Raw genomic sequence first — 22,222 nt, 5'->3', positions numbered from 1 at the left:
AGCTACAGGCCTCAGCGAGATGGACACTTTGCTGACATGACAGCATGTGGAGCAGATGGAGACATGGGAGCATGTTACTCTCAGCAACATCCCAACACGCCAATCTTGCTTTCTCTGGCTTTTCTTGTCTGAAATTAGCTGAAGAAAACCGGAATACTGAGCCGAAGTTTAACAAAGCTACCCTCTTCATGTAATCAAACGGAACATTCTTTGTAATGATGTAGTCATCATTTCTCCATGAAACCAAGAGGTAACTATTTATTATTTAAAAATTTCTACTTCTGCAAACACTTTAATCCGTTCGGCTTCCTCACATACGGTAACCAGCACAGCGCTCTTTGTTTAACAGCAGTTTAAAAAGCAGTTATTTGTGTTGCTCCGTGCTGCGGAAAATATCTTTGACCTTTAATTTGACTTAACAAGTTGATCCAGTCCACATCAGACTGGCTTCAATCCTGCACTTAAACGCTAGTTTGACATTTTCTGCCAAAGCCACTTCCTCTTGTGGCATCAGAGTGCCCTGTGTTTGAATGTCGGGTAATGAGAGAAATATTCTTGCCGTGCTAAAGGAAAGGAAGCAAATTGCCTCCATCATGGCTTCTTTTTTGGACTGTAAAAAAGCAATCAGGGGACGGAGTGCCCTGCGGTGTTATAGCTGCTCTTTTTGACTCAAACCAAATAACAGCAGGGTTTATTTCATACATCTGTGGGTATGGGATTTTGCATTTTGAACTCAGCTTTTAAATTAATGCTTGCTCATGAGCTGATACAGGCTAGATTTTTAAGCAACATCTCTAGCACTGCTCACCACTCGTTTGAGCGTCTTCAAAAACAGTTGTGTTCTTTGAGAGGGTTCCTCCTGAGCTCTCTTGCCAATAGAGATTGTTAAGGAGAAAAACCTCAAGAGGTGACAATGCAATTGGCAATTTCGTCTGGCTTTCCATCGGCCATAGAAATCCACATTCTTGAGGAAAGTCTAGAGACAATGCAAGTGGGCGAGTTAGGTTGAGCACTGGGGACGAGGAACTTTGTGTGGCTACTCTGCGGTCTCATTCACAAACCGAAGAATGTCACCACAATCTCATACGCTCTTAGCAGCCAAAGCTGCGATGCAGTATATCTGAAGAAGAAGAAGAAAAAAAACTAAGGCAGCAGCATCAATTTTCTCTTTTACTGCTGGCTTCAAATCCCAGAGAGGCCAAAACCAGTAACTATTGTATAAATTACAGCAATTTGGTAGATATCATATTTTCTGTTTTACGTAATAAAAAAGTTTCGGCTGATATTTAAGCGAGGCAAGATAAAATATCAACAATTCCTTTCAAATTATTTCCACAAAGTGTAACTGAGAGGATTATTCAATCCTTATGGCTGAATGCAGGTACATTTACAGTACTCATATGGTCCAATTATAGTAAATTAGGAACAATTTGTATGTATAACATTTCGTTGAACTGGAAAATAATCATAATCACAGCAATAAAACAGTAAGTGTTCAAAACAATTTATGTCAAAAAGGATGACAATTTTTTTTTTCTCACAAAGCTAAATCACAGTCACATTTTCTTTTTGACAATTGCTTCCAGGTGAGAATCTTTAGATTTTTTTTTCTCCTGTCAGTGTATGTTTTACAAGCAAATGAACCATCCCCCATAATTGATGTGAAATTCATGTAAATGTAGCTGATTTAAAAATGCCCCCATTCATTATTTTATTTAAAATGTCCATCACTGGCTTCTCTTTACTAGCTAATCTTGCTTTGAATCTAATTGTAAGTCAAAGATTTTGCAGTCAAAAGCGGTTTCATGCACTGTAGATCCAAGCTGGCAAGGCTTGTTTCATAGTAATAATGTTATTGCAGGCACCAAAGGTCAGAACAAATATGTGTGTTTGAATATCCTGAGATTACAATTTCAAAGTCCTCCCCATGAGAAGTCGAACAAAGGAGAGGGTGGGAAGTTTAAAAAGCGGGGTCTCTTTCAAATAAATAAGCATGCCTCGGTGCTGAATAGGGCTGCTACCCAGCAGCCGGATTGGTTCTCAGAAGACTGAGAGCAGCAACTGTGCACGCTCTCCTTCTTCTTCTCATCCTCCTACACTTAACTCCCAAACACACTCATGTAGTAAACATCAGTAAACCTGATAGAGTCTCACAACTATAATTAACTGCCCCGCTCATTTCTTTATCCCACCTTTTATCACCTCTGTTCACCCCCTTTTCACCCGCTGAACAGACCATGGACGAGAAAGTAGATGGGGGGTAAGAGCTCCCCCTTTTTGTGCTATTGCTTAATGAGCCTGAAAATACAATTGCACTGTCCTGGCTGTGAAGGTAGCCTGCAGGCTAGTGTAAATTAGCAGTGCAAGGAAGCCTGGAGGGCTGAGTCTTGCTGAGTAGCCAGAATAGAGAGATGTGGTGAGAGGGGAAAATCCTGTTAGGGCAGTGCATATGGAGGAATCACGGTGCATTTTTGACCCAACTGGAGCTCACAGGGCCACTTGTTGAATCCCGCAGTTGTGAATCTCAAATGCAATCACATACAATCTCACTGCCGATCTGTGAGATTTATTGAGACTGCACCACAGCCATGTGTAATGGCATCTATTATGTGAGATGTCAGTTGTTCGTCACATTTAAACCTATAATTCCATTTAGTTCTTCACAATGGCTCCTTTTCAGCCACTACTACAATCATCATTCAATTTAATTTTCTATTCTTTTGTAGATTCCAAGGCAAGGCAGCGGAGGCGAGTCTCCCACATTGCATATGTCCTCTTATGAGCTTGAGATGCTCTTTTGACCGCTCCGCTAGGCATCTGCTGCCCGTAGCTGCATTCTAATGCACATATCCTGCTGGGATGTTAACTTTAGGCCCTCAGTAATTGATGGCTTCCACACTTCAGCCGAGTCCCCCCTTTTTCCTTCTCCCTGCCGATTGTTGGTATATCTCTGTGGTTTGGGGTCTTTCAGTCAACCATTGTTCTTTTATAGAGGAATTATAATAGACTAAAGTAGAAGGAGAAAAGAAAAAGAAAGGAGGGGGAGAGAAGGGGAGGGGATAAAAAGAAAGTCGCTGCTGATATTTAGTGAACTCCGAAGGGGGAGTTTTCATTCTCATTCTGCAAGTTTGGCACATGCCTTCTGTTACTAAGTGGCAGTGGATTGAAAGAGCTTCTTGCATTTCCCATTCTGCAGCTCTGCTAGGTGCCTAGACTTACAACCCTGGCAGCTGTTGGGCCTTCTATGCAGCTATAGACTCCTCTCCACAGGTGAGCTCCCCTACCAAACTCCCAGTCTCCACTTCACTCAATAGGGCCTTTTTCAAGCCTTTTATCAGTGGGGAGAGGCTGACTTTATGTGTGTGCCCCTCACATAACTGCAATTCATGGTTCTCAAGATTGCAATTAATGTTGCTCATTGTGTAACGCCAGGGTGATTTATATCTTGTTTTAGCATCGTCTTCTCAAGCACACTTGGACTTTTTGAAATTTTGTGTCAATGGCAATTACAACATCCAAGAAAAAACAAACATAAGCATCACGCAAACAAACGCTGTTTCGGTGGCACAGAGAGTGGACCTTTTTCTGAGGCTTACTTCAGATAAACAACGCTCTAAAACAAATGAATGGAAATGCAGCGCAGCATATTTGAAGGAAAAATAACAATTTTGTATCTAATTTCTCCCAAATTTGCCACATTATGATGCTGAATACAGTATGTGTTTATGTGATATGCTAGCCAAAGTGGCCAGTGGTTGGGTCTCTATTTCTGTAAGGCAACAATTACTTTAAGCGCTATCGGCTGGACTGGTGAACCACTCTAAATGGTGTTGTTGTTTTGGTTTGGGCAGGTTTCAGCACCTTTTTTCTTCAGATTTCAGTGGCAGAATATTTACTTGTTTATTTTCTTCTTCTCTTTTTTCTCCCTGAGATGCGAGCTGTTACATATTACTCCTAAGGTGTGGTGCCTCTTCCCTCAAAGGGCTCCACTGTTTCCTCCAAACTGCTGCCAAGCTGGGCTATCTATTCATTTGGTTACTTAAGTGTAATTGCTCCCCTTTGAAGCCTCAAAGAGGCAAATCATTTGCTTTGGCCCCGGGGCAGTAATGGTCACCGAACTGGCGACCCCCTCCTGGTCCGAGAGCGTCGAAGAGACCGCGAGAGGCCAGCTCCCATACGGAGAAGAAATAATACGGCCTGGGCCGCTCAATTTCACCTCCCTTTTCATCCCATTCTTTGAAAACTTTTTATTAACAACAGCTTTCTCTCTCATACCAGGGCGCCAGGAGAGGGGAGGAGAGGAGGCAGAGAGGTGGGGAGGGAGGGGTGGTGGTGGTGGTGGCGGCATGAGAGGATATCGGCGGGGGGGGGGGGGGGGGGGAAGGGGTGGCTGTCCCCTGTAGATGTCTGCTGGATTCTCACACACTCACATGCACATGCATATACATACACACATCATCACTAGTGACAGGTCAAGGAGGCATTGAGAAAACAGCCTCCCCCTTCAGTCTCCCCCATGGCTCACACTGCTAAACAGGGATTCATGTTTCATATGCCACTGGCCTCACGCGCACACACACACACACACACACACACACACACACATTCCTAGTCCGCAGAAGCTTGCGAGTGCATGTGCATTTGCTAATATAAATCAATAACCTATATGACCCTGTGCTCATACACATGCATCTGTGTACCTGCTCACCTCATTGTAGACATGGGAATGTTAGACTCGCCTCCTTTCAACCCACGATGGGCCGCGGGAATATGCGGCAACGCAGTACAAAGACCACATTTAACGCTCAAAATTACTCCACCACTTACTGTAATTGTCACAGGTCTGACCACATTGACATTGTAATCTCATAATAAGGTAATGGGAGGACTGAAACTGTGTACAGGAGTGCAATTAGAAGGGTGTAGTTCAGAAAAAAAGGGTTAAAATGTCAGAGGACAACATTTCCTGCCCAGGCGGAGGCATACAATACTCCATGTTTGTGTTTTTCACGAGGTTTCACCGATGAAGACAAACCCAAAGCTGATGAAGGTGCTCTGTTTTCTTCCTTATCATCCATGCAGGCTGTAACTAAAAGGATTACTGGCAATCACTTTTTAGCACAAAAATAACAAATTTCACAAAGAACAATCCCTCTTTAACGCAGGAATTGCACGTTTCAAATCTTACACTCTATCTGGATTCTGTACCGTTATAGCGATATGACGAGGCCTACTTTTAGAAAGAAAAATCATTACTTCTAAATAGCGCAAGTTATCTTCAAGACAGTGTGGAGCCAAATCAATGTAGACAGGCATCCATAAAAAGCCAACCTGGTTATGAATGCTGCATTTTACTTGTATCATTTTGACTTTGAGGTTTTTAAGAGAGAAGCATTCCCTGCAGTCAAGCCAGATGGTAACAATTCTTAGACATATTACGAGCTGCTCTCTGCCAAATAGCATACCTTTGGGCTATGTTTTCAGTGGGCTATAAAAGCCAATAATGTAATTTTGATCTATTTTATCAGATATCACCCCAGCTCTGGCTGCGTTTATACAAGACAAAGTTTTAAACAGTACAAGGAGTCTCTCTGTTTTGCTTTTCCCTCTATAAGTGCACAATTTTCAATATCTGACCTGCTGTGTGGCTTTGCTTGTTTGACTTCTGCACTGGACTGAAATTTGGAGTGGGCCGCAACGGAGAGGTTGGCCTCCATGTCGTCAGACATATGGCACTTGGTATATGTAAAAATACACTTAACTATAGGTGCGTGGTTGCCCACAAGATGACTTGTGCTGGCCGGCCCAGAGAGAAAAGGGGATTCTTTGTGGAAGTACTTAAAAAGTCTGACCCTGACATCTCTTAATGTAACAGTGACACAGTAGCAAACCATCCCAGCACTACACCACACTCCCCAGTGGCCTGCCATCAGGTCCATGACTCACCACTGACCTTGCAATAACTTTCCAGCGCTCTACCAGCCCCATTTAGAAAATCTTAAGGGACACGGTATTCAGTATGACATGGTGTAACACTAAACACACCTGAAAACAGAGCAAGTTCGCATAAACATACTGAACAACAGAGCCAAGGGATTATATCCCATCTGTGGGTACTTCTCCCTCGTAATGTCTAAAAAGTGTAATTGCCCCAGAAAAAACACAATAAAGTTGGGACGATCGAAGACATTAGCTCAGGTTTTCCATTGTGAAGCATGTTGTTTTCTTCAGGTCCGATCACATCCACAACTGGAAGCCTGCTGTGTGGAATTACTCGCACTAATGGCACTACACACTTTTGTTGCAGGAAATCGGACAGCCAGGCTGTAACTGCTAAAACGGCGATTAAAAACCCCAAATTGCATCATGATGTTGGGCAATTCAGCAGAGGTCTAAAAAGCTCTCCAAATGAAGTGAACGAGATTATTGAGCAGTTATGGGATGTGTAAAATTGTCTCGTGAAGCTATACCTCTGTCTAATGGATTTCTTTGGAAAAGTAAGACTTAAAAATAACAAAATCTAAATCTGAAGGCAGCTAGTAAAGACTAATTAAAGTTTGCAATAATAACTCTGTAATTTGCTTGTCTGTGGGGTCATTAAGTGTCTCCCTGGCTCGGTTTAATGGGATACAAACTGCAGTTAATGAGACAAATAGTTAGCTGTAATTATGCCCGGCTGAGTGTTGGCTATAGATGCTCTGAAGACTGAGCAACTCAATTTGAGATTTCTTTGTACTCTGTAGGTGCTGCTCATTTGCTGAATTGCGTGTATTATGAGTGGTTTAGATGAGTTTGTTTAATAGTAATTGAAGGTTGAGTACAAATACCTGAGCCATGAGGGGAAAAGAATGATTTGCTGATTAAAAAATGAGAACAGGGGAAAAACAGTTTATGATCAAATAGCTCCACCAGCTTTTAATTATATGTGACCTTTTTAAAAATGTGGTCTCAATTTAACATCAGAGGGAGGAAAGTACAGTGTGCATTATTGTGAGGTTTTATCTCCTCATAGTCATATCCCCTTATTGCTTGTGGTGCTTGTTAAAAGCCATTGTCGATAACAAACGCAATTTTTCTGTGATAAACTGAGTAAGACAGGAGAGCCTCAATGAGCGGTCTGCACAAAACTGTCTTTGTCTCTCATCTCCAGCAGCCAGTAACAGCAGCCCCCCCCCCCCACCCCCCAATGACTGAAGTCTGACTTAACTAAACATTTTTTTTTTCTTCGTCCCTTTTTCTCTCAGTGAATTTGTGGTCGTGTGCAATCTTTTAATGAGCTCCATCTTTGACCTAGGTTGTATGTTTCCAGAGATGTCATGTCTTGTAAGTCAAGGAAAGACTTTAATGTTCACATGATTTAAACGTAAAGGGACAGATTCCAAAAATGAGGCCCAGTGCCAGAGAGGAAATATTATTCCTGTAAATGAGAAATTGTAAATGCAAAGTACATTCTAGAGATGATGTGAATACACTGGGAGCAACAGACTTTGAGGAGTCTGAACTTTTAAGATGAAAAAATGATTAAAATTTCCAAATCAAGACGTGCTAATGCTACTTTAACGTTTTCATTCCAAAATGAAAGCCACCATATTCTGCGTTTCCAATGTACACTACACATAAATCAGAATCCAAGTTTTTTTTTTCCCCCAATGCAGTTTTTTTTTCTTTACCGTAAATTTGTTGTGCGTGTTTCCTGTTAAAACACATGACTTGTGTCTTTATTCTTAACTTCAGATCATAAGGATGAAAAGAAGGCAAAGAGAAGGAAAAATAAAACAGAGAAGGACTTTGGCTTGTGACCGTAAGTGACATGCTTGCCACGGCATTGTTTGAGGTTTTTGCAGACCTGTAATCAAATTTGGGAAGGTTTGGAAACCTATCGTCATGGTGTGCTCTCCAAGACAGAATGATGTCCAGTGAAACAAAAAAACAAAAGAAAAGAAAAGAAATGCTCTCGCACACATTCAACATGCTGTGCTAGACTATGAGAAAATCTCTTTCTGAAAAAGAAATATCCCCCACAACAGCAATTTCCATGCACCATGAAAAACGTTCCTATTACAAATACAGTTGTTATGTCCTTAAATCTGTTTGTTTTGTCATATTGCTCCGGGGTTGTTTCTTTTTCAGGAAACCCTGCTTCAATTAAGTGTGATGGAACACATGTGTCCTTTATCGGGGGCCAGAATCTTCTCCTGTTGGCCTTTGAAACGACACCGGCTCCACGGGATAATTGGGTTTTAAAGGGGTATTCTCCCGGGTTGCCACTTCTTGTGCCTGCGTGGATCAGCTGATGTCTATAGACTTTTTATAAGTAATCATAAATTGGTTATGTATGTAGCTACAGGGATGATAGAAATCCTAGGACCCAACTCTCTTTTGTGTTGGGCCCCTGACACGCAGACAGACACACAGACTGACATCCCCCTCATAGGTGCGTGACTAAATCTGATCCAATTATATGATTCACCTTTGAAGTTTTACACTTTCTGCAAAATTGATGATTGTGCTGATTTAATGTGGACCTCACAGTAAACAAAAGCAGCTATACAGGTGTTTTTTTTTTTTTAATGCTTTTGTTAGTAATAAAAGAAGAATTACAGAACAAGAGCTCGGCACTACTTAGTAATATCCTCTCTCAGTTTCATTCAGCTCATGACTCAGCTGATGACCTTCCTGCCCTTCACAGAGACGCTCCATCAGTGGAGGCTTTAGTGATCTCCAAACCTCCACTGACAACAAACCAGTGTTTACTGTTACGCTCCGCTTGCGTCACGTCACCAAAACAACAGCCTGTATGCGAACAAAAGACTTCATATTAAACGCTTGTGACAGAGAGCACTTTTTTCACTCAGAAGCAAAGGGAAGAAGATTAAAAAGTTTATCCTCCTCGTTGCAGAAGATAGGTTTGCTCTCAGAGGAGATTGTGACAAAGACAGACTGAGCAGAGTGGAAAACTGATTCCCTGCAATCATCTCCTGTCATCCTTTGCAGCACTTTGGCCTCCACTCCAATCATCTGTCTACGAAATGCTCCTTTGAACAGCTGAACTTCTTGTAACCCTATTTGATTTTGTTTATTTCTTTATATGCTGTGTTTATCTTTATGTATACCCTTCCAGTGACTTAAAGGAACAAAATAAAGCAACTCAATCACTGATTTGCATTGTATGGAAGTCTCTCACAAACACACATGCTTTAACTTTATCAAAGTAATTTCAGCTAACTATAGAGATCTCCTGAAGCGCTGTCTTAATGGTACTGGACTTAGTGTAAAGTTTTACACTGTCTGCCAGGGACTCAGAATAACTGCGTGAGTCGTCAACAGGAAGAGTGTGCTTCATGACTACAGGCCAACAACTTTAATTGGCTTTCTGCAGGAATTTCTGCTTTGGCAAACTAATTGACCCACAACTCCCTGGTGCTTTATCAACACAGGGAAACGCCACTGGGCCGATAACCAGCCAGCCTTGTAAACCAATCTATAACCAATGGCCAATTTGAAACATGTGTTATTGGCTATTTTACAACGGGTCCCCACTTTTCCTTGACTTGAATGTTTTGATGTATGCACAGGACCTTTTCATGTCGAGTCTGTCACTCTTTGATTGACAGACGCGACAGAGCCAAGCCAGCATAAGTAAGTGTTATTGTATCTCACCTCAGAAAAATCTTGGGAAAACTCACTTTGGTTGGTTCACCAAAATGACAGTGTGCATATGAGCTTGGTTTTTGTTGTTTTTTTTTTTACTTACCTCTTGTGGTGCCGTATGAAACTGTCGAGATTGTCCAAGTTTTGCCGTGTTGAGCTTTCTTCTGTCACCTTTGTGCAGCAGAAGATAATAAAATTTAGCTGGTTATGCTCACAGCACTGCAAAATTTAAATCTGTCTGTTGTTTTCTTTTTTCTATAAACATCTAAGTACAAAACAAGCCTTATTTAAGAAACTGTGTATAAAAAAATAAACAAAAAAAAATACATTTCATCTAAGGACTGCTGTAGGTCTTGAAAGACATGATCTCTCAGATTTGCTCATGAAACTGGCCCCTTTTGCATCTTTCGTATGTGTTTACTTCAGTCGTAAACCATGTATGAGTAAACCACTGTAGGAGACCTTTAAGTGTAATGAGGGAAACCATTGCCTTGTTCCTTTATTAACCCTCGCGTGACAAACCTATGTTAGTGATCAAAATAAATGACTGGGATGTTTATGTTTATGATATGCATGCTATTTTTCAAATAACTATATTATTTTTATTGAATCCTTTATTTAACCAATAAAAACAAGTCTTTTTCAATAGAGACCTGTGTAAACAAACATTCGGATAGACACATAAGGACACATTATGCAGGTTCATAAATTAAGAAAATTATGTACAAGAGTAATTGCAGATAGTAGTTACTAGTAGTAGTTTTTGTATTTTGTTCCAATTTTAAGAAACTAAGTATTGGATTTAAGAGGAAACTAGGAAGTAGAGCGAGTCGTCAACCCAACGCACGGTTGACGAATCGACACCCCGGCAATTCTAGTCTGCATGCCAAAGCATCCTTGGCAAGATACTGAATCCCGAGTTGCCCCCAGTGCATCCATCAGTCTGAGTGTGTGAGTGAACGTTAAAAAAGTGTTTAGATACAGAAAAACATCCTTGTAATGTGTAATTAATGTCCGTGTAATGAAGAGGGTGAATGAGGTTTGTAGTAAAAAGAGTGCTCAGTTAGAGGATAAAATCTCTATATAATTACTGTTCCTTTAACAGGTATTGTTAAAAAGTCCTACGAACTTATGTTGTAAGTAAATGGTAAATGGCCTGTATTTGTATAGCGCTTTTACTAGTCCCTAAGGACCCCAAAGCGCTTTACATATCCAGTCATCCACCCATTCACACACACATTCACACACTGGTGATGGCAAGCTACATTGTAGCCACAGCCACCCTGGGGCGCACTGACAGACTGTGTTTAAATCGAGTAAAAGAGAAGAGATAAGCAGGCAGTCTTTGAGGTAGAGCCTTGAAAATGAACAGCATGCAATGCTGCTCTCTTCTGTTAGCTAAGGAGGACAATGGTGATAAAGTGGTGAGTAAGAAAACAATCACCTGTAGTGCAGTGAGATACAGCATATAAATAATGTCACCATAAACTGTGTATATTATACTTATGTTGTCCCTTTATCTATGAAAGATATTCTATCTTCAAATCAAATAAACTTTTTTAAAATTTTCATCAAACATCAGCAGCATGTACAATATTTATCATGTTAGCCATACTGCAAGTTTTAAAATGTAGTGATTAGAAGTGTGAAACTGCAAAAAAAATAAATAATAATAATAAAAGCCTCATTTTAATAAAAGCCCACACATATTTCTGGGGTAATAAATAACCCTATATAACTTTCCATTATTGTTGTTGCACCAATGGGCCAAATCCTTTTTGAAGAAGAGGCTTGACAAATTAATAGTAGGAAACATTTTTATGACTAAAAATGTCACAATGGCGCATATAAAAATATGACTGGGGTCATATATGATGCAGCTCGCTCGCTTAAAGGTTGTATGTTAAGAACGGCAGATTTTGTTTTTCGTTCTTAAAAATGCTGCTACTCATTCTTTCTATATTCCTCCAGTGCTGCAGTGTAGTTCACTGTTCACTGCAAGGATGCTTTTTGCCAAAAGGATGCAGAAAGGTGATTATAAAAACCACTTTATTCATGGCTTTGGTTTTTCATGGTGCTTACTGACAATGAGACAAATATCATCAGACCTGCTGAGTAAAGGGTTTTGCACTGTCTTGTATTTTTTTTTTTATTAAACAAAGAATTAACTGCATTTTATTTAGAAACAGTTAACCAGTGCAACATATGGAACATATCTGAAAATTTCAGCAGTTAATAAAAATCGTCTTCACCTGGACCCCAGTTGGTGAAAACATGCTTCTGTGTTACCTTTGCTTCGGTAGTGACACTTTGGCACAACACATGCTGTTAACACTAAGTGATGAAAAGACCCAAGTGAAAGGTATGGTCTTCCCTCGTGGATGTGTTATTTGTTGCAAGATTGAACTTTTCCAATTGGCAACAAAAATTAAGCCATAAAATCTTTCAGTGAGTGTGACAGGTCATGATCAAAACCAGCTGCCAATTAACTTAATGACTGAAGCTATCACATTCAATTAGAGCGAGTGTATCGACTGTCAATCCACCTCTTGGCTTGATCGCTAAACAAAAACACAGGCGGAGAATGATCACTTTAGGAGGCATGTCTCTTTTTTTTTGTGATCCTTATCTGACGAGCCCTGGATCATATTTGAACCAGTCGGCCCTGACAGGTCCCACGGATAAACTGCTGTATGAGAGGGGTCACCTCAACCTCTGGAATCCATCGTCAGCTTTCTGTCTTGCACAGCTGACAAATGGTTTCAAATAGCATTCAGGGGGCTTTACAGAAGTATTCCCTGATGTGTGTCTGCGGAAAGAACAATCTAAAAGTAAAAAGAAACAAGAGGAGGAGAGTGGTAAGAGAATGAGATGAAGGGAGAGATCCAAGTGAGATAAATAAACCAAAACAAAACAAGAATGAGAAGCACTTTCTCTCAGTTAGACCTTTACTCTGGCAAAGAGCCTACTGTAATCCCCCAGAGGAGCAGCTATCAGGCAGAAGTTTGCTCTGTGGTCAGTGTCTTTAACCCCAGATGATAACACTTAGCCCGGCCATAAAGCATAGGCCCCTTTAACTGATCCATTAGTGTCCGATTCCTGAGAGTGGACCCGCTGGTGTCTACTGAAACTTACCAGGAAGCCTTGAAGGAAAATAGCATTGCAGACATGCACTGAGATCAAAGACAACACCCCCTCCTCCTGACTACCTTTGCTCCCTCTGCTTCTTCACATCCAACTCTGTCTTTCTCTCCTTTTCTCACTGTGTCCTCTAAAATATTGTCCAGCTTTTAAAGTTTAAACAATTAAAGATAACCCAAAATGAGATATTCATGTTTTATCCATTTTTCATTCAGTAGGATCTGAAATTTGGGTGCAGGCCAATGAACTAGAACAGCAATGAAGCTCTGTTATGAAGGAAATAAATTAATAATAAATAAAGAAAACTAATTAATGTTGCGTTTTCTTGTTTTTTGGTCTAGAAAGCAAGCTACGTGTAGTTTGTGTGGTTACCAAACACCACCACCACATGATCACATGATCGTCACAATCATGAATGACTGTGACAGTTATACCTGTTGTGAAAGGAGTCCGATTTGAGTAGATGAGTCAGTGAAGCTCACTTCTGTCTGATGACGGCGATACAGAGGTGAGGTGTTGAAGATATCCTGAACATTTCTGCCAGCAAGCACTGCTGTATTACTGCTGTTAGCTGCTATCAGTAGAACTTTCTTTTAAAAGGATCTATCATTATTGGACAGACACTTAGTGAATAAATTCTCATTAAATACTGGAATGTAATATAACTGCTTATCAGAGGGAGAGTGCGATATTTAGGCTGCTCAAAGCTATCATTAGTCGACAGAATGTTGTTACCTTGTAACTGAACTGAAGAAGCTTCTCGGATGAGAGGTGAAACGTCTTCAAGCGACTTAAAGAAGTCCAGACGCTTTTCTTTGCAAGCTCCTTTGACTACGATGACCTGGATGACTGAGAACCTTCACAGACATGTTACCTTGTAACCAGCTGCTGCTGTTGTTTTTGTCACCTATCAAAATCAGATCCAGTCCTGATCTTTCCCAGATCTGTGATCCTAATTCATTTCTGATCCATTTTACCATGCAAGCAGACTGAACCCAGTTTGTGAATCTGTTATGGAGCCAGTAGAATATCCAGGGTGGATCCGGTCCTGAGCCACTTTGCTATTTGGAAAGGAAATCCCCATGGACCCCCATGTTAAAAAGCCCAGAAATGAACATGTTTATGAACTAATAGGCGGACAAAATTAAAATAACAGAACAATGATGCAAGATTAATAGTTAAAAACTTAGCAACCTTTACTGCTGAGTCCTTATTCAGTGTTGTTTGTAATGTAATGGATAGATGACATGAAACTAAGTTCCTGTTTTGTTTGATTTCAAAAGCTTAACGTGGACATAAACTAAACCACCTATAAATATTTTCCACATATCTTCCTGATGTCTTTCTCTTGTCCTCCATCTCCTCCTCTGTATCTCTGTAGCTATTCACCTTTCCTTCTCTCTCTTTTAATGTCTTCTTCCTTGGTAGACCTCCCTACCATTCTCCCTTCAACATATTTGTTATCTGTTATATTTTCTTTCTTCTCCTCATATAAATCCTTTCTGTCCCTTGTTGATATTTCCGCTGTACTCTTTCTCTCTCCTCACAAGCCTTTCCTCCCTCCCTTTACCACCAGGATCCCCCTGTCTTCCTCCCCTTGTGTTTTCAATTTAGTGCCACTATGAACCAGTTCAGATTGTAACGCTATCAATTAGTTAGCGACTCCAGCACATTTATTTAATGGGGCCAAGAGCGGTGATTTACAGGCTGCAAGGGAGATGTAAGGGAGAGATGTGCAGACATCTGCTGATATGGGTCTTTAAGGTCTGTGGGAACAGAATCTATGCAATGTGTACCTTGAGGATTTGGTCTTGCGGTTTAAGGTCTCTGTAGTAATGCGGTGAAACCTCCATAAGATGAAAAGGTTTGCAGAGGAAGAGAAGAAATGCAAAGAAAAGAGAAAATGTTTGAGATTTTCTGGACAGCTAAATGCTTCTTTTCATATGTATTGGATTTCAACCACAGTCTTTTCTTCTGAAAGAGCTGCAGCCTTAATATATGTTTTGGAGATACTTTAAGATAAAAAGCAGAAGGTAAAAATGTATACTTGATTTTAGATGTTTGCTTTCAAAGGAAAATGCTCTTTTGACTGTTGCTGTCACTGACAATGTTAAAAAAAAAGGCTTGCAGTGATATACTTTTGTATATCATTATGGTGTTAAGTTTCTTTCTCCTTAAGTTGCAGTAGATCTTACAAAGAAACAATGTTCTTTGATTTAGGACCACAGCACTGCGGAGCTGAGGGTTGTCACAAATCATTCTGGTCATCTTTTGAAGTTTCAGACTGCTTTTTCATGATTTTGAGAAAATTTCATCTAGTGAAAGACAGTCCTTATTAAAGTCTATTTCCTACAACAGAAAGGGGCATAATTTAAGATAATAACGATAAATCAGTATAGCAAAAATGACTCCCTTATTTGATTTTCATTAATATTTTGTTTCTTCTGCGTGTTTTTAGGTAAACTGGGTTTCTGATTAAATGGTGAGTTTCTGAACTCGCCTTCTATACTGTGTTTTTTCACTTCATTAGTCTCAATCAGTTGGTGAGCCCATGTAACTTGTTGCCTCAGTTTCATGTTTTTAGCTGGCAGTAAATGCACCTGGTGTGGTCTTCTGCTGCTGTGCCCACCTATTTGAGTTACTCTCTTGTTCATACCAGCTTGATGAAGTCTGGCCTTTCTCCTCTGACCTCTGGCATCAATAACACATTTTCAGAAGGGGAATTGGTTATTTTCTCTGTACACTCTAGAGATCATTGTGGGGGCAAATTCCCAGTAGATCCGCAGTTTCTGAAATACACAGCCCGTTTGGCACCAACAACCATGGCGCCTTCAAAGTCACTTAAGCCACCTTTCTCTCCCATTCCTATTGCTCAGTTTGTACTTCTGAAGGATGTCTTGACCATGTCTTTATGCATAAATGCAATGAGAAGGTGTACTTAATAAAGTAGCCAGTGAATGCAGATACCTGTTGCTGTTTGTCTTTTTATGTTAACAACGTGCGCATGCACATGAGTGCCTCTGCTGTTATCATCTTCATCAAAATCCCCACAAAAGCCTCATTTTAAAGAAAGAAGAAAATGTGTAGTTTCATGTACATAAGTACAATAAATTCATCTAATTAGGGCTCAATTTAATTCATTGTTTGAAAAGAAAACATTAAATATACCTTGCAGCTTTAAAGAGTGGGAAAAATAATAAAGCAATCTAAGAGAAAATAAATACAGTTCAATTAGAACAAAACATGATGCAGAAAAAGAAACTTGAATATGAAAAAAATATTTAAATCTATTTACAACATTTATAAAATAAACTGTACTTTTATTTTTGGAAGCAGCATCTATTCCAGGGCCTACAATTTGGCTTATTTTATCTTGTCATATCATATGTTACTCCAGTGGCTGATTGAGGTTGACCATAAAACAAAGACTATATATAAACATGAATGACATGACATCACCCATTGCTATGTGACATCCCATTGTGAAGCCCCACCAACGTGATCTTAGCTTTTTGAAGCCTAACATCACGAGCAGTGTTAATTCGCGGACTGATAATTTTGTTTTGTTTTGTTTTTTACGAAAACAAGATAATAACTAAATAAAGCCTAAAGGATGAACACTATGAAGAAATGTACTGGCACTTTCATCAACAAATCAAAATGAGATGAAAATGTTCTGGGGAGACCAGATCCGATCAGGACTAATTAAGATGTGTTAAATGCGGGATGAGTTTGGAAGTTACCTATTGAGAGGTAATTTCCTTGTGCAGTAAAGTTTCATCTTCCCCTGACAAACAGGAGCTAGATCTCCCGTGTTCCCTGATGCTCATGAAGATGAGACTGAGGGCTCGGGAGTAGAGGTATTGACACCTTTCACATTTGACATCAAGGAAAATAAGACCGTAAACTGTGTGGAGCAACTCTCTTTATGACTACAGCTAAAAAACATTTTTTTTCCCAGCATGACTAAGACTCCAAATTTACCGTCAAAATTAACGTTGTTCATGAGTGAGTAGTAGATATGACTGCGGAAGAAGACGCCACTGCAGTCAGTGGCTTAATGACTCATGACTGACAAAATGATTTATCATCCTTTCCAACCATAATTTAAAAAATGATCTTCATGTTTTGTTTTGTATGACCTGAAACTAAGTGGCTGATGCCATAAGCATTTTCCTATAGACTTATATACAACTGAAAGTCTTTTTGCAACCAGAGGAGCTGCTCTCCGCTTCCCAGTACAACAAGCGAAGCTTTACTTTTCCTACCTGGACTTAATGTTAAAAGGTGGACATAGCAAAGGTGTTAAAATCTCAGCACTCAAAATAACGAATTTACAGCCTTGTCCAGCAAATAGTTTAGTTATCTATAGATAATTTCCTCATTTATAATAACTATAAAGGTGGTGATTTTTTTAAATAACTCACCCATTTGGATTTTGTCGAGGCTCCACCAATGCAAGTCATTTTTTTATCCAACAATATCTGACAAATATGGTCCGCTGTGAGGTACGGCCCATCTAAGAATTAGAATTAGCACTAATTAGCAAACTAGATACCAGCCTGCTAACTGAGCTGCATGGGATGCCCCTCTTACTCTCCTCTACATATGGCTGGAAAAACAAAAAACATGTCAATAATTCGAACCTTACAGCTTTCCCAGAGGAACCCACCCGAGGGATTAATAAAGTTTTATCTTATCTTAAAATGCAAGAAAGTAACAAAACTGATAATGAAAAAATATTCCAAAAAGTTGATTGTGTTCATCTGGACGTTTCAATCATCAGTTTCTGAGACTGTAGAAGTCACTTGGATGAGTGATGTAACGTTTCTCCTACTGAAACGTCCAGATGAACGCAATCAACTTTCTGGAATGTCCCAACTTGGATTGAACGTGCAACAAAACATGAAAAATATGAGAATATTGTGGCAACAACATTGAACTAGTTAACATGTCTGTTTTTTTTAAAGACGCAATGTTCTCACAACAAAATTATCACTATGTGGTTTGTAGTTGGGGCAGCAGGCTAAGCAGACCAGTGTGTATGTGTGTGTGTGTGTGAAACAGAGCCGGAGACCAGCATGTTATTGGAGAACCAGAGATGGGTTTGTTGGCTTGTCAGTACACACAGCCAATGGCCTGTTGCCTGTAACCGAGCCCCCACCGTGTCTCTCAGTGTCTTCCTCTTAATTACCCATCATTCCTCTCGCGGCAAGGCCCCTCACAAATTACAGCGCATTGTCTCCTGCCGATCGGCCTGTCATCACGCGGCTCCATGTTTCAGAACGCGGCTCATTGTCGACGGAGAGCAGTGTTTGGCACACACACGCGTGCACGCACACAAGACCTTCATGCGTCCACATTCACACACACATGCACACACAGCCCAGGCCCATTAGCGCTGGTGCCAGCTGACTCTGTGACCCAGACAGGTTTCTGCCATGTCAGCAGGGCCAAATGACAGTGCCATGGTAGTAATACCCCCACACGCTATCACACATGCACACACACACAGTCACGCATGCACATAGACACCATACGGGTGAGCAGAGTGTCGCTTTGGAGAGTCACACATCTTTCTGTTGATAAGCTGAATGACTGCATTTCCCCTGGAGATGAAAGGAGGTACCCCCCTGTTTGCTCTATCAACCAGGATGAGACAGCAACACAACAAAAGCTTCAGTGTTTCCAGCAGGACTCTCCTCAACACGGGTAAACAGAAATGTATGCAAATATTGGGCCTGAGAGGTCAAATTTTGGAGACATCTTTTAAGTTGGATGTTTTTTTGGGGGGTGAAGCAAAAGTTGGGAAGCAAGTAAAATGTATTATTTAATGCAAAATAAATAAACGTATATAGTACCTTTCTTAATAAGCATCACAAAGTGCCTCACAACAACAATCAACATACAAAATACAAATAACTAACATGTAGCAGCAAATTCTTCTCAATATCAGTGAAATTAGAACTTGTGACCAATGCAGATGTTCTGTCTTTTTAAAACGTAATAATTTCTTTAACTGTTTTAAACTTTTAAACTTTATTCACAGGTTAAACTTGGGGGAAGGGACTTATTTCAGCTGTGGATGAATACACATTTAATGCTCTAGTGAGTATCTGTGGCAGTAAGATGGTGTGTGTGGGATTGAGTCAAGGTAAACTATAGTCTGTGAGCTTTAACTGTAATTAGAAAGGACTGAACACTTGAACACATGTTTTTAAACAGATTCAGGAAAATAAAGGAGCTCTATGACAGCTTTAGCTGCACAGTCAATATGTGATGATGACAATAAGTTAGACTTTTTACTATATGGATTCTATCATGTAGGTAACCTTGAAGGGTCACACTAAAAAAGTTTTTAAAGAAGCAAATTATGATTCAAAATAAGCACTTGTCTGTCTTTATCTTTTAACACATTGCCCTTAAAATTGTGCTATAATTTATACAGTATATCATAAACACATGAACGGATGGATGGATTACTTAAGATATTTGTGCTTCTATGAGTTATGGATTTATTAGTTTAAATCCGAAGCAAATTATTTGTTGCTGCTGTCTTGTCGACCCCATGTTTTTGGCTGGGATTTAAGATAACATTTGCCACGTGCTGACATGTCTGTCACATCCCCCTCTTCACCTTGACCGATTCACTTGCTCCTTTGAACGTCACTCTTCTCTGTTCGGGCTCGTTGCGGCTCTGTGAGAAACTTTAGCCGCTCCGCACGTATGTCTGCCAAACTGTTGCATCAGCCGAGCATAAAAAAGGAAGGAAAAAAAAACTATTGAAAAACAAACACATAGTAAACTTTAATTGTAGGCATTTGCCTTGGGTATGAGGGTGAGGGTTTTTACTGGTTCTCCCTCTTATTAAAATTCAGGCAAAACACTAATTAATAATCACTAGCATATGCTGGGTGAAGTGTGGAATTCTTTTACTGTGGCATTAGGTGCAAATGAGATTAAAAGTGCAGTAATGGCTGCTCGGTCCATCCGTCCAACATGTTCACTTTAAAGAGCACCTCTGAAAGCTTTTTGCCCCTGATATGGGCAAAGATGCGCTAGTCTAGCTTACTTTTGAAGTTCCTTTTTTTTTTAATAATCACATTATTAGGAAAAATAAGAAAACATAGAGTGTCTTGTTTTTTTGCTGCATTCAGAATTTAGCAACCCACAGCTCCTAAACAAATGCCACTAACTTATAAGCAGACGGTCCTCCTTCCCCACTAACTGCTCACTGAGACACATGAAAGCCTTGGTAATTGTGAGAGTTGCTGCATTTATGTGGAAGGTAAGGGGGAGGACGGTAAAAACTAAAAATGGAAGGCTCTCATTGAATACAATGACTTCCTTCCCCTCTCTGTATGGCTGCTTCTGTCTTCCAAGCAGGGTAAGAGAGGAAAAAAGAAGTCTCCATTTGGCACTGATTAGGGAAGACACAGATTGGAAGGAGGGGGCTTGGAGACCACAGGGGTTACACACATGTATCTGAAGCCGCGACACTTCAGGCCCCCTCTAATTTAGACGTCTAAGAATTTGCTGTATGTGCTGCCTCATGCCAGTAAGTCTCAGCCTCACTGTAAATAAATGGCACAGGGCAGCGTGCAGTCACCCCCATTTGTAAGTCATTAAAATATTTTTTGTGTGACATATTAATTAGAGTGCTCTGTTCGTCTTCTCGCCTGTGCACGGGGAGTGCTGAGGTTCTGTATGCTCGCAAACAAACGTGTTTCAAGTATGTGTGTGTGTGGCTTCATTCATGCTGTACAGACAAAATAGTTGTTTATCAGTCGTAACCATCTGTAACACATCATCTCGCCAATTTGAAAAAAAAAATGTCACAAGTTTACTGGTAACACTTACTGTGGTTTACTTTCTAGCTCTGAAACAGGGAGGCAGCAGGAATAATTTAGAAACAAAAATGTTGAACATGCCCAAGAAATAATGTTTAATTATTTAATTGTTCCGATTTTAGTTTAACGCTAATTAGTTAAAATGCATGTCCTATAAATTTTATTCTCAACCTTTAAAGGCTCTTTTTTTAAGTCTTCCTTTTAATATGAGGGGAAAACAAGTCCTTTGCCAAGTAATCAACTTTAAAGGTGAATTAGGAGATTTTTGTAGCTTTTACTGGATTTCGGAGGAAAGCATAACATGCTCTAAACACAACAAGATGAAATTGTTCACTTCTTGTCCTGTCATAATATGTTGATAAGTAGTATTATATGTACAAGTCCCAGTGAGTTTCAGTTGGATACTGACTCTGTTGCTGGCTCTGATTTGTCATAATCAGAAAAACTCAAAGCTGCAAGTCACAAAACCAAAGATACTAAAATGCTCTGAAACATAAGGGGAAGCTCAAAGCTGAGTGCTCTATTTCTATTGGTTCATTACCTTTTATTTGTTACAAAGTTAATATAAAAAGTTGACTAACTCAGCTTTAAACACACTACCAGGTTCAGCGTTTAATTTACCCGTCACATTTACGTATCATGGCTTTAATTGTATGCAAAAGATTTTATTGAAGTTGAGCAGGCTGCAAATAAACAAACGTTTCTGTTTGCAGAAGAGGAAATGTGGGCCATCAAAGAGTTGCACAGTCAGTGCAGTAATTGGAAGAGCAAAGAAAATGTATTTCAGCTTAAAGGTAATTTAAATTGAATTTGTAAATCTCTGAATCTCTTTCTGTCCCTGATACAAATAGAGTCCCTCTAGCATATCTTCTCTCTCTTCATGTGGATTATCGTTGTATCTCTTGGCCTGCTGGAAGAATTATGGCTCTAATAACTTTCATTGGAGGCCCCTGAAGCATCAGTAAAATGTTTACTACAAGAACGCAGCGAGGTCCTTTGGTGAAGCCGTGCGTTCGTTACAGAGCCTTTGACTCAATTCAGTGTGTATAAATATATCCATTTCATTATAGGAGGCCAGTCAAATATTTGTTTCAGCGGTTTTCCCCCCATATAATGTAAATTGCTGCAAGCTGTTGCACTTGGAAAATGTTTTCTCATAATGCCTTTCTGCCTTCACATAAATCACAGCTAAATGTTGCATTCAAATGACTACAGACAGGCAATTTATTCTTGGCTTCCTCGTCCCCCTCCAGAGAGGCTTGTGGCGAGAGGGTCGCTTCGGTTTTAATAGCGACTGTCATTATTTGTTGACAGTTGTTCATCATCCTTTCCAAATTTATGGTGTTTCCTTAAAGTATTTCTTTGTTTTCTCTGCAGTTATGACCACTGTCAAATGAAGTGAGGGGTGAAAACATGTCAAGAATTAGGCCACTGTGAGGCAATGAGCACATGACATGACATCTTTTTTTCTTTTTTTTTTTAAAACATAATGAGGTTACAGGGAGATTCTTTTAATAACCCCTTTGCTCTAAACATCCTACTCAGTAAATATCAATAAGGTTTTTCAACGTTTAATTGTC

Source organism: Simochromis diagramma, unplaced genomic scaffold (assembly GCF_900408965.1).
Source record: "Simochromis diagramma unplaced genomic scaffold, fSimDia1.1 OVJJ01000487.1, whole genome shotgun sequence".
Classification (NCBI taxonomy): Eukaryota; Metazoa; Chordata; class Actinopteri; order Cichliformes; family Cichlidae; genus Simochromis; species Simochromis diagramma.
This window is presented reverse-complemented; position numbering follows the sequence as displayed.